The sequence below is a fragment of the Camelus dromedarius genome, chromosome 19, assembly GCF_036321535.1.
Source record: "Camelus dromedarius isolate mCamDro1 chromosome 19, mCamDro1.pat, whole genome shotgun sequence".
NCBI lineage: Eukaryota > Metazoa > Chordata > Mammalia > Artiodactyla > Camelidae > Camelus > Camelus dromedarius.
In genome coordinates this window covers 14093933-14107592 of record NC_087454.1, presented here as the reverse complement: position 1 = coordinate 14107592, position 13660 = coordinate 14093933, and the positions used below count along the sequence as shown (strand labels likewise).

Below are 13660 nucleotides of genomic sequence, written 5' to 3'. Positions count from 1 at the left end.
TCTGGGTGAGAGCAGACACCTCTGTCATGAGAAAGATGGCTTTCTGTTTTTGTTGAGGAAAACGAAGCTCCTGTTTTAAATCAAGCTTTTTGTCCCAACCTCTAACTGAGAAAAGTGCAAAGCGGAAGGGGCACCCACTCTTTGGGACCTGTTTCCCTCCCCACCCAGGTCCCCCCCCCCAGCACAATTCATCTCATTCCTCTTCCTCCTTCTTGCTCAGACAGAAGCAGGAATGTGGAAGAGGTGGGGGGTGGCAGGGAAACTGATTCTTGTAAAAATAAACTGGTAAAGACTCAGATACCCACAACAAAGCAAAAAGGGAAAGAGGGCTTTTGAGAGAGAGAAAAAATACAAAACATTTAACTTACCCATTTTAAAATGAAAAACTGGAAGCAGGAAGCTTTATACCACCCAATCAAGTGATACATATAATCCTGACTTATGTGCAAACAGCATATACATACAGGATGTGTGATATATTTTATGTATAGTAACCTTTCCTCAATTTTTCCCTCAGTCGGGACAGATGAGAGGTAGAGAGCAAGCAAACAGAGAAAAGGTGAAAAAAAGTGAGGATGGAATGTGAGGGAGAAAAATGTGGAAGGGAGCAGGAGGCAGGAGACAGCGCAAAGCAGAGAGACCCACATGGAGAAGCTTTCCCTCTAGCCTAGGGTGCATCAGAGGGCTTCTCGATACTTCTTGATTACTCCCTGGTAACTGAGAGCAGACTCTCTGGTTTAAAGTCCCATTCTCATCATCCTGCCAGTTTGGCCCCGAGAGCTGGTAGATTTCCACGTCGGTGCCCATATCAACCTATACCATGCACAAAATCCGTGCAGACCAAGAGAAGGGCTGGCTCTTCCAGGAGTCTGTCCTGCCTGCATTACACTGCAAGCTTTCAGCCTTGCAATAAATAATAATTCAGGGGAAGTTAAGTGAGGCACTATTCGGAAAGGAATCTTATGTTGCCCTGAAGGTACCTGTGAAAACAAATGAAAGTAAAGTACTTGCAACAACTCAATAAGGTTGAGAAAACTGAAAATCTCTCTAAATCAATTCAGCCAACGAAGGACTTGAGAAGACTTTCAAGCATCTGGACCGGAGATGTAGCAACCGTCACAGTTTGTTCTACTCATTCCAAGCCTCCCCTCCCCCACCCCAGATGTGACCATCTTAAACAAATACGCATTTAAATTGCCTTCATCAGCACCTTAAAAGGCAGAGCCACGGTCAACGTTGACAAGATATAAATGGAAAAAGTTTCTAAATGTCAAAACTTCCCACTGCCAAGTGGCAGCTGGGAGGCGTCATGGTGACCACTAAAACCTCACAAGTAGCTTCATTTCATTTCAACATTCTTTGCGGACCATGTGTGCAGACACTGCTCTAGTCCCTGAATGACGGCGATGAATCAAACATAGGGTCCACGGTCCTCCCAGTCTAACGGAGGAGACAGACAAGCAAAGCGGCCATGAAAACGCACTGGTGTGAGTGCGCAGGTGTAAATCCTGAGGCGCTGAGCCAGTGCAGGGGAGAGGCACCCACCTCGTATATCTCTGGGTGGGAGAAGGGGGGTAAGATTTCTCTGGGGAGGTAACTCTTGAATTGAAGTTCTAAGGAAAAGGTAGGAGTTAGCCAGAAGAAGAAGAAACAGTAGGGTGGGCGGGTGGGCTGTGTGTGCACACGGATGGGAGAGGATAGCAACACACTTGCCGACAGGCGGCGCCACTGTCCACTGAGCCAAGTGGCTCAAGCTAGAACCTAGGAGTCACCTTGACCCCTTCTTTCCCTCACTGCATACCTAATCATTAATTCCTGTTGACTTTACCCCCCCAAATATATCCCAAATCTGTCTAGTTCTAACTTCACCCCGCCTCCTGGTAGAAGCCCTGTCCTCTCTCCTCTAGACTCTGCAGTCAACTCCTAACTTGTTATTATGGGCTGAGTTGTGCCCTACGCCCCCACCCCCACCCAATTCCTATGTTGAAGCCCTAACCTCAACCACTAAGTACATCAGAAGGTGACTGTATTTGAAGATAGGGCCTTTAAAGAGGTGATTAAGTTAAAATGAGGCCTGATCCAATCTGGCTGGTGTCCTTGGAGAAGGTGATCGGGACACACAAAGACGGCAGGGATCCACGCCCAGGGGAGAGGCCAGGTGAAGACACGGCTGGTGGACAGCCGTCCACAAGCCACGGAGAGAGGTCTCCAGAGAAACCAACCCTGCCCACACCTTGATCTTGGGCTTCTTAACCTCCAGAACTATCAGAAACAGATTTCTGTCCTTTAAGCCCCCCAGGCTGCGGAGCTGGGTCATGGCAGCCTTAGCAAACCAACAGAATCGCCTTCCTGTTTCTACTCGTGCCCCTCAAATCCACTGTCCAGCAGCTAAATCGCATCACAAGAGAGCCGGAAGGGAGGACGGCAGAGGAGCTGGGCTGAGTCCATGTGAAGCCGTCCAGGCCATCCCCTCAACCCCGTAATGGGGATTTGTAGAGACTTGAAAACAGAAGGTTCCCAGTCTTGTGAAAAACAACCCTACTTAAGACACAAGTTAAGAAGGCCAACAGTTGTAACCTTTAGATTTGGGAGAGCCAATGAAAATTTCAGTGAGAAGACACTAATCTATCATTTAAAAAGATTACTCTTGATACCAAATAGAAGATGGACTTGGGGGGCCGGGGGGAAAAGCAGGGGATTCTCCCTCATGCAGATGGGGAGCTGTGGCCCTCTCCCAGCTCTCCAAGAATTCTGAAAATATCATCACAGGCTCTAACTTTCAACTCAGTTTGACGACAAGATTTTTATGATTCCCAGGAGTTATGTGGTAACTGCTAGACTAAAAGGTTTCCTCCATCCCACAACTAGAAAACTCATCTTCATGAAAGAAAGCAATGCTTTGATATCTGCAGATACCACCATTCCTTAAAAGTTTGTAAATCACATTAAGTAAATATCTCCATACTTAATCCGGATATACTGTTTTCAATTAAAAATTATATTCTTCAGCCTGATAAACCATCGTAATCATCAAATTTGGCCCTAAAAGAACCCCAGTTGTTTTCAAACCAAAAAAAGGCACACTCCTAGGGCAAAGGTCTGTCAATTACTATTTCAAATAATCTAAGACGAATTCTGACTATTTATTTTAAAAAGTCAAAACTGGTTTGAGCAACAGAAACATGTGAGCAACACTGTTTTAATAAGCTGATAGTCTCAGAGTGATTAGATGGTAGAGCCACTGGGATAGAATTTCTAGCTTGTGCATTTTTTAGAAATCAGAAATGACTTTACATTAAATGACCTATTTGTGTGCACTGGAGTGATGGAGGGGCAAGGCAGAAGATGGATGTATCTATTTCATGCATTAGAAGCATCTTCAAGATTCTAACAGAATACTCCTAGAATCTCATTATTCTTGAGGTTATGGGCCACACAAAATGTAAGTACAATACATGCAAACTAGCCACAGTATAATCAACCGTCTGTTCAGTTTCTTCTTTATAAAACAAAGGAAGTGATAGCATCCCCTTGCTTCCGTTTTTATACTTGCACTGCTTAAAAAAATGACACTAATTTGGCTACATTAATACACATTAATGTAAGAGCCCATTAAACAGTAACAGAGAAAGGCCAATTACTTTTGTTTCTGACAACACATCTTTTCCTGGCTAGCCCACAATGGCTTCAACCAATTCAGAGGACAAGATAATAGTTCTAGTCTATAGAGCTAATTCTCCTGCCACTAAATATATTCTCCTACAAAACTGCAAAAGGTCATTGCTAAAAACCACAGTGAAATTCATAAAATATTGGAGGTAGGTGATGAATACTCTGTACAAAAATTTACTATGGGAATTAACTGTATTTCATCAGCCTCAGTACCAATTACCCAATTACACACTACATTTTGAAACATAGTTGGCCAACTATACCACTCACTGCAGGGTAAGGGCTGGAAAGAACTTCAGATATCTCAAGCGTTTTAAAAACCAACTAAGAGATAAAGGAGACTTGAAATTTTTTCCCACCTCTATTGAGATATAACTGACATATAACACTGTGTAAGTTTAAGGTGTATAATGTGTTGATTTGATATACTTTTACATCGCAAAATGATTATCACTATAGCATTAGCTGACACCTCCATCAAGTCCCATACATGTAATTACAATTGCTTTTTTGTGGTGACATTTAAGATTTACTCTCGTATCAACTTTCAAGTACACAGTACAGTATTATTAACTATAACCATCATGATGTACATTAGATCCTCAGAACTTATTCACCTTACAATGGGAGTCTCATACACTTAGACCAACATCTCCCCATTTCCCCATCCCCCTGCTCCTGGTAACCATCGTTCCACTTTGTTTCTGTGAGTTCAGCTATTTTAAATTCCACATATGAGTATTTGTCTTTCTCCATCTGACTTATTTCAATTGATACAATGCTCTCAAGGTTTATCCATGTTTTTGCAAACAGCAGGATTTCCTTCTTTCTCATGGCTGTATAATATTCCATTGTATGTATACACCACGTGTTCTTTATCCATTTATCTGTTGACAAATGCTAAGATTATTTCCATATCCTGGCTATTGTGAATAATGCTGCAGTCAACACCTGAGTGTAGTTACCTATTCGAGACAGTGTTTTCCTTTTCTTTGGATGTACACCCAGAAGTGGGTTTGCAGGATCATATGGTAGTTCTATTTTTAATATTCTGAAGAACATCCATACTGCTTTCATAGAGGATGCACCAATCTGCATTTCCACCAACAGTGCTCAAGGGTTCCCTTTTCTCCACATCCTCATCAGCATCTGTTATCTCTTGGTTTTTTGTTTTTGTTTTTGGACGAGTTGCTTTTCTACAACAGTCATTTTAACAGGTATGAGGTGTAATATCTCACTGTGGTTTTGATATGTATTTCCCTGACGATTAGTGATGTCCAGCACTTTTTCATGTACCTCTTGACTATCTGTATGTCTTCTTTGGAAAAATAACTATTCAGTTTCTTTGCCCAGTTTTGAGTTAGGTTTTTGGGTTTTGCTATTGAGTTGCATGAGTTCCTTATATACTTTGGATATTAAACCCTCATCAAATATGGGATTTGAAGATATTTTCTTCCATTCTGTAGGTTGCCTAGAAAATTTCTCAATAGTTCTATCAAGCAGCCTCTTCCATGAATATCTAATCTTCAGGTGTTTTATTTAACAGCTCTATTGAGTTATAATTTGCAAAAGTTACTGTAAATGTAAAATTTGATAATTTTGGCACATTTGTGTCATTGGGCAATTATCACACCACCACCGTGAGCCATTCCGAGAACAGCTCTAAAAAGTTCTCTTGTGCCTAACTGCTGGCAATCCTCGTTCCCAATCCCAGTCCCAGGCAACCACTGATCTGTTTTCTGTCTCCATACATTTGCCTTTTGGGGAGATACTTCATATAAATTAAACCATGCAGTCTTTCCTGCTTGGCTTTTCTCACTTAGCATAATGTTTTGAAAGTCCGTCCATGTTGTACTGTGTAGCAATAGTTCATTCTTTATTGCTGAATGGGATTTCATTGTAGGAATATACCACAGTTTGTCTATCATTCACCAGTTGATGGACATTTGCTATTATTTCATCTTTAAATAGTTGATAGAATTCACCATTTGGAACTGGAGGGGATTTTCTTTGTGGGAAGATTTTTAGTTACTGTTTTTATTTATTTACTTCTATTCAAATTCTCTATTTTTTTTCTTGAGTTAATTTTGGTAATTAATGCCTATCTGGGAATTTTTTGAACTTTTCTAGGTTGTCTAATTTATTGACATAGTTCTATAATATTCCATCTATAATTCTTTCCATTTCTGTAGGGTCAGTGATGTCCCTTCTTTCACTCTCGGTTTTAATGGTTTGTGTCTCCCTTCTTTTATTCCTGGTCAGTGTAGGTAAAGGTTTATCAATTTTCTTCATCTCTTCAAAGAAGCAGGTTTGATTTCATTGGGTTTCTTTACTGTGCTTTGCTCTCTATTTCACTGATTTCTACTCTTTATATTTCCTTCCTTTTGCTTGCTTTGTGCTTAATTTGCTCTTTTTTTGCTGGTTTAGAGTAGAAGCTCAGATGATTAATTTGAGAACCTCTTTTCTAATATAGGTATTTAAATCTATACATTTCCCTGTAAGTACTACTCTAGCTGCATCTATAACTTATGGTATGTTGTGTTTTAATTTTCACTCAGTTCAAAATATTTCCTAGTGTCCCCTTTGATGTCTTCTTAGATCCATGCGTTACTTATAACTGTGTTAATGCCCAAATATTTAGGGAATTCCTAAATTTCCTTCTGCTAATGATTTCTACTTTAATTCTGTTAAGATTGAATGGCTTCAATTCTTTCAAATTTATTATTATGACATACCACATGGTCTGTCCTGGTCTACTCCTTTTGTACATGAAAAGAACATACACTACACTGTTGTTGGGTGGAGTGTTCTACAAATGTCATTAGGCCATTTAGGTCATGTTTGATAGCGGTGTTCAAGTCTTCTATATCTTTGCTGATTTCTCTGTTTAGTTATTATATTAATTATTGAAAGGAGTATTAAAATCTCTCTGTTGAATTTGATGTTTCTTATTTTCTTCTGTCAGTTTTTGGTTCATGTATCTTGGGGCACTGTTGTTATATATGTATAAACTTTTAATTGGCATATCTTTTTCATGTATTGGTTCTTTTATCATTATATGTGTATTTTACAAGTGAAGTATAGTGGATTTATAATGTGTTTCTGGTGTACAGCAAAGTGATTCAGATATACATAGATTTATGTCCAAGAATGTTTTGACTGTTCTCTTCTAGGAGTTTTATGGTGTTATGTCTTATATTTAAGTCTTTGAGCCATTTTTTAGTTTATTTTTGTGTATGATGTGAGAGAGTGTTATAACTTCATTGATTTACATGCAGCTGTCCAGGTTTCCCAACACCACTTGCTGAAGGAAAAACATGGAATGCTTCAGGAATTTGCCTGTCATCCTTGTGCAGGAGCCATGCTAATAATCTCTGTATTGTTCCAATTTTAGTATCTGTGTTGCCAAAGCGAGCACCTTTTTATCATTATAAAATGTCCCTCTTTGTCTCCAGTAACAATTTTTGACTAAGGACTATTTTGTCTCATAGCAATACAACCATTCAAGTTCTCTTATGGTTGTTACTTGTATAGTATATCCTTTTTCTACCTTTTTACATTCAATCTATTTGTGCCTTGTATTCTAAAGTGTATTTGTGGCAGACAGCATAGTGTTAGATTTTGCTCTTTAATCGCTGCTAGAAATCTCTGTCTTTTAATTAGAATGATTAGTCCACTCAAATTTAATGTAATCATCGATTTGGTCAGATTTACATTTGTCATTTTGCTATTTGTTTTCCATATCTCAAGTCTTTTTTGTTCCTTTATTTCTCCTTTACTACTTTATCTTGTGTTAAATAGATGTGTGTTCTGGGGGCCATTTTAATTCTTTTTATTATTTAGCTTCTTTTTAAAAAGTTATTTTTGTAGTGATTGCTTCTAGGGATTACAATATGCATGTTAAATTACAACAATGTACTTCAGTTTGATTCTGACTTAATTCTGCTAAAAGACAGGAATTTTACTTCAGTCTAGCGCCATTTCCTCCATCTTCCTATATGTTACTACTGCCACATAAATCACATGTATGTATGTCATCAACCCAACAACACACTGCTATAATTATTGCTTTAACCAATTTAAAATGTCTTTTGAAGAACATAAGGGAAGAAAAGAAAAAAATACATTTATACAGTCTTTTATTTTTACCCATATATTTGTCATTTCTAGCCCTTAGTTTTATTTTCTTACCATATGTTCTCCACCTCAACCTTCCCTCGTACTTCTCTCAAAGTGGCCCAGCCACAGGCAAGTATGCTGGTAACCAGAGAAAACATCCTGAAACTAAAGGCTGTCCAGAAGTCAGATTTCTGATATAAATCAGAAAGGAAGAAACTTTTTCAAAAGTGATTCAAATGCCATCTTCCTAAATAGACTCTTTCCGGAAGCAATCTTTCCCTGTAAAATTAAAGGGCACTTCAGCCTGTTGTCTCACATTCTTCAGTTTTGAGAAGTTCACTTGTGACCACTCCGAGCCTCATCCTTGAGCACTTGCTGAGTTACTCCTGCCCACGGATATTCTTGGCAATCGCGCTTGCTGCGCCTGCTGCTCAGTTCTAAAATCCAGGTATTTCCCTTTACCTCCCAGTAAGCCGGTTCATTTCCTAGGTGTGATTACTTGGGCTATTCTTCCTGGATGTATTTGAATGAGGGGGTTAGCAGGACTCTTTCTGGCCTGTAGAATCTGAGCCCAGACTTAAGTCTATGTTAAACACCACTCTGGAAAAAAATCCTTCTACTTTCAAACTCTTCCGTCTGTGGGATAATTAACTGAACTCTTAGACTTCTAAGTTTGCATTCCAAACAGAACAGTAAAACAATTATTCTTGGACCCGTTAAAACTTGACTAAATGTTTCATTAAGATTATAATTATGGTTTCAGGACATCACTAAGAAAATATTTCAACATGTCATATCTGTCTAACGGTATGTATAAACCTACGTATGCAACTGATTCGTAAACAAACACATATTTGCTTTCTATGCTTTTTTTGTTGTTCTTGCTATTACTCCCAGTGGTTTGGGGTTCCTTAAAATACTGCCCATACATCTTCTTCACATTTTATAACAGGAATATGTCTATAGGTATGAGATTCCTGACGGTAGGATCTGCTTAATTCACAGATGAAAGAGAAAGAAAAGAAAGAAGAAAAGAAAGAAAGTAAGAAAGAAGAAGGATGGGAAGGGAAGAAAGGAAGGAAAGGAGGGAAGAAGAAAAAAGAAAAAGAAAATATAAACTAAGAAATGTGTGAGAATTGGGAAGAAATAACCTGTGTCTGCGTCCCTTCCTTGATCTAATTACTATCTGAGAGAGTAAAACCTTGGAGCCCTGAAGAGAACAAAGTCAAGAGTCGAGGTGAGAGTCAAGTCTAAAGTAATTGTATAATAGTCACTAAGGTGCTTTAATTAAAAAAGGTAAAAAGGACATTCTCCTCCCTCTAAACAAAAGACCCATTGAAACGGAAACTGACATCTTCAGGAAAATGAAGGGATTTGATGTGGAAAATAACTAACATCCTACACAGTAATATTTTGTTATTGGCAAACAGAAAGCAATAGTTCAAAATTTATCAAGCTTATCAGTTCCACCTAATTAAGGCTATAGCCAGAGGGTATAGTAAACAAAACTCTAATAACTCACTTCTGGGATTCTGGCTCCAGTGAAATCTAATATCCTTCTGGAAAAGTGCTTGGTGGTCTCCGCTCATCTTGACCTTCATCCGAAAGGCGACCACATGTAACACTCTGCTTCTGCTGAGCCTAAGGATGGAATTATATAGAGATTACATTTTTGTCATCTACGACAGACTCTTGTCTCCAGCCATAATATTGCCAGGGGATGCATGAAGTTTTAAGTGATTCTTTGAGGAAAAAGGAGGTCTACAGAATCCGGAGGAGGATAATTTAATTTCTATTTCAGTTACTGCCACCATCTCCACTTCATTTGTTTCAAAATGAAGCCCAACATTTCCCCAGAAAAACCTCCCCTCTCAATTTAGAAGATGTTTCAGTATGAAAGTTATGTGTTCATCAGGGTGCTTGGAAGAGGGTCGTGAAAGCATCTCTAAAGCTACAATTAGAAACGCTGGAAGCAGTGGTGAAATGTAAATTCAAAGACCCTCAGGCCCCTTACTTCTGATCCTCTTCTACCTCTGCCCCAAATTCTCTTTTTCTTTGGAAGTCAGCTCTTATCCCTTTTAATCTGTGGTCAGAAAAGAGAATGTTATGTCCCTCCCCTAATAACTATGTTGAAGCCCCAACCCTCAGCGTGATGGTATTTGGCAACGGAGCCTTTGGGAGGTAATTAGGTTTAGAGGAGGTCATGAGTATGGGGCCCCACGTAGCGTACTTATAAGAAGAGGATGAGAACAGAGCCCCCGTTTCTCCACCATGTGAGCACACAGTGAGGAGGTGGCCAGCTGCAAGTCAGGAGGAGAGCTCTCACCAGAACCCAACCAAGCCGGCACTCTGCTCTCAGACTCTCAGCCTCCAGAACCATGAGAAATAAATACCTGCTGTTTACCTAGTTTATGGTATTTTGTTACGGCAGCCCAAGCTGACTAAGAAAGAGGCACCCTTAAGAAAGGAAGGCTGTCCTCAGGCCATACTGCGGTATCACCCTGAGATGGATCACGGCCCGCACAGGAGCCAGCTGCTAAGAGGAGCAGGGCAAGCTGAGTCAGGCAGGCAAGACATCTCTGAACAGAGTGACTATGATGACCGGAAGGGCCAGGTAGATAAGTGAGTCAGAGGCAGGAAATCCACTTCTCAGAGGAATTGAATGCAGCAGGGAGTCCACAGACACTGGGTCCACCCAGCAATAAATCAGTGGGTACTCTGAGGCCAAAGACTCAAAGAAATCAGAGAAAGCGCCACCAGAAAAGAGGAGAACTGGAAGCAGAAACTGACTTGAGGCAGAAGCTGATCTGTAGTCAGATACATCCTGGACTTGCCTCCCTACAAGGCATTCAGGGTCCTGTGTTCTCTGGCTTGGATCCTCTATAAGGCCCTCACATCATAGCCTGATGAATGATTCCTGGCAGTGGGACTGGCCCCACATGAGGTGGTGATAACCTGGCATTATAACTTCTAGAAACTCAGAGGAATGAGAAAGGAGAGAGATCGCTCAGCCACCCATAGTTAGGCAGATGAGGAAACTGAAACCCCAAAAGACTAAATTATATTCCCCTCTAGGTCAAACCAATAGGAGATACAAAACTACTTAGTTAGGTTACAAAATGTAATGCCCACTTCAGTGCTTGCATACTGCCTCATGATTTCCTTACACAGCATCTACAGACTATTATATATCTCTTTGGCTTAGATCTCAGCATACTCTCCAGGCACAATCTTGTCTCAAAAATAATCACTTAATGGAGAAGTACATTGGGGCCAAATTGTGGATGCTCTAGAAGGCAAACGATTTTTTCTATAGGTTGCAGCTTTTCATATGAAAATGTTAGAGTCTCCTGAAAGTTACAATTAAAGCGGAAATGTGCACGCGTGCATGCTCACATTTCATGGGAAGAGCTTTTAAAAGAATTCTCATATAGGTAAAAACCACTCTTGTTGACAGAGTTAAACTGGAGAATGTCATGACCCAGAATCTTTCCTCCTGCATTACAAAGAAGTTGAGAATCTACTTCTAAACTGTTACTTTTAACAACCATCCTCATTTCCTTTTAAAGAAGCTGAGATTTTTCCCCCCTCACTTATACCCTCTTAAAGAAATAGTACTTCCTTACAAACTGTTAGAAACTCCTTGTGAGCAAATACTTAAGGCTGTAATTCCTTTTTTAATTTGTTTTTTATTGAAGTATAGCCATTTACAATGTTGTGTGGATTTCTAGTGTAGAGCATAGTGATTCATTTATACATATGTATATAAACATATTCCTTTTCATATTCTTTTTCATTATAAGCCATTACAAGGTATTGAATATAGTTCCCTGTGCTATACAGTTGGCTCTTGCTGTTTATTTATTTTATATATATAGTAGTTAGCATCCATAAATCCCAAACTCCGATTTATCCCTTCCCACCTCCTTTCCCCTCTAGTAACCGTAAGTTTGTTTTCTACATCTGTGAGTCGGTCTTTGTTTTGTAAATAAGCTCACTTCTCTAAGACTGTAATGCCTATTCTTCCCAATTGGAGCCACGTGGCCAAGATGGGGAATCCTGTTCATTAGGTCTGGATATGCATGGGAATTTGTTAGGAGAAAGAAGAGTTATCCTCTCTAACCCAGAGTTCACCTGATGTCCAGAGAAACCACACTCCGGGTCCAGTCGGCTCCTTTGTCATTCTGCCTTTTCACCAGGGATAACAGGAAAGTGTCCTGTTCCTGGTCCATCTGCAGGGCTTGCCCTCAGCAAAACTGAAAAGTAGGAAAAGTTCACCTTCATTAGGCTCTGCAACCTTTCTGGCTTTGGGCTTCTAAAGATCGAGTCTGACAGCTAAGCAGTTTGTGGTTTTCAAATCGTATTGTCTGTCTCGCTACAAAAATCCTTTTAATCAGCTCTTTCCTTCTGTTTTAAGGACAGAAGGAAAGCTCCAGCTCCTCCTCTCTGCTGTGTCCACCTGTTAGACTAGCCATCAGGTCCAGGACATTTGTGCCTTTGGAAATGTGTTACTTCTCCCAAAGGTGCTCTAGTGTAGAATGTATCTGTAAATGTAATGTAAGAGGCTTTTTCAAGGGGTAATATTATCAATAAACTATCTGGAGAGGTCGGGACATTTCCTGAGAGCGTGAAGTCATATCAGAGGGTCCCATGTGTAGGAAAAAGCTGTCTTGGCAACGCGTACCTGTCACCTCGGCTACTGAGAATTTTCCTTTCATGCCAAACAATGTTTGGAAGGCAAGTGGAAAACCCTGACTCCAAAATAGTCCCACAGCAATCACTACAGGATCTCCTCAAATATGTACTTTCAATCTGTTGACAATTCTTCTCTGAGTACTAGTGTGTATATATGATGAATCAATCTACTTTGCACTAAAAATAAAGGCTGGAAAAGAAAATTTCAGTTCTACATGCAAAATTCTATTTAAAAAAAACCATGCAGATGTTGCTCGATTCACAGTTCCAGCCAGGCATGTAGAAGATCATTTTACACCCGGACTCCCACAAGGAACTCTGAAGAGCCAGGAACTGGGGGTTCATTTTTCATAGAAGCCAGAGAACTGTTTTAAATCCCTTCCACACAATTTGCAAAAGTCTCGCTAATGCAAACCATACATACTGTTTGGAGTTCAGTAAACAGCAAACACAAAATGACTAAGCCTTTTTAAAAATAGTATTCTTTCAGTAACCTTGAGAGCAGTGACCAGAACACCATTCTGAATCCCAAAGAAGTCCCACGATTTAAATCTGACATGGTTATTCCCACTCTGGTTTGTTCTGGCCAGAAGAACACAGCCAAGTTTTCTGTTTTCCAAAGGCAGAACAAGTATGGCTTACAAAAATTCAGCCTGACAGTTAGGGAGTTTGAGGACTTCAAATCACATTGCATGTCTTGCTGTAGAATTCTAACATTGTAATCCAAACGTAATGTTTCTGTGAAATCTAATTCTGACCAACCAGTTACAAGCAACGGGCATTATCAAACAGGAAATTCCCTAATTCAAATGGACCATTTACCCATTTTCTGCATTTCAGAAAACTCCTTGGTGGGATTTGAGTTTTTCCAGTTTTCTTCTATATCCATTGATTCTCTGTGGGACACCCCAAGTCCCTCTCCTGGCTTTAAATTCCATTATCCTGACAAGGGGCTCAGCATGTCTGGCCTCCCACCAGGGAAGTAGAAAAACATTCTAAAATGACACGGAGTGCTTTTGGATAAAGATGATAAACACGTCTATGGCCTCCTTCTCTCGAAAATAATTCCTCAAACCACCTCAAAACAGTAAAGATGAGGAAACACAAAAGTTTATATTTTGTGAAACCAGAAGATATCTGTAACCAAAACAATAAAGACAGAGAGAAAATGAAG

General features: G+C 39.9%; 1 long non-coding RNA gene and 1 other non-coding gene across 2 annotated transcripts in view; both read right to left on the bottom strand.

Annotated features, from left to right (window-relative positions):
• LOC135318579 (uncharacterized) overlaps positions 1–13660 on the bottom strand; it is a 65673-nt gene that overhangs the window by 19334 nt on the left and 32679 nt on the right. Inside the window, exon 3 of the long non-coding RNA XR_010376744.1 lies at positions 9314–9432. This is a non-coding gene — a long non-coding RNA (uncharacterized LOC135318579). The remainder of the gene's footprint in view (positions 1–9313; positions 9433–13660) is intronic.
• LOC116147849 (U6 spliceosomal RNA) lies at positions 6984–7090 on the bottom strand. The gene has a single exon (XR_004131441.1). It is a non-coding gene; the product is annotated as a U6 spliceosomal RNA (small nuclear RNA).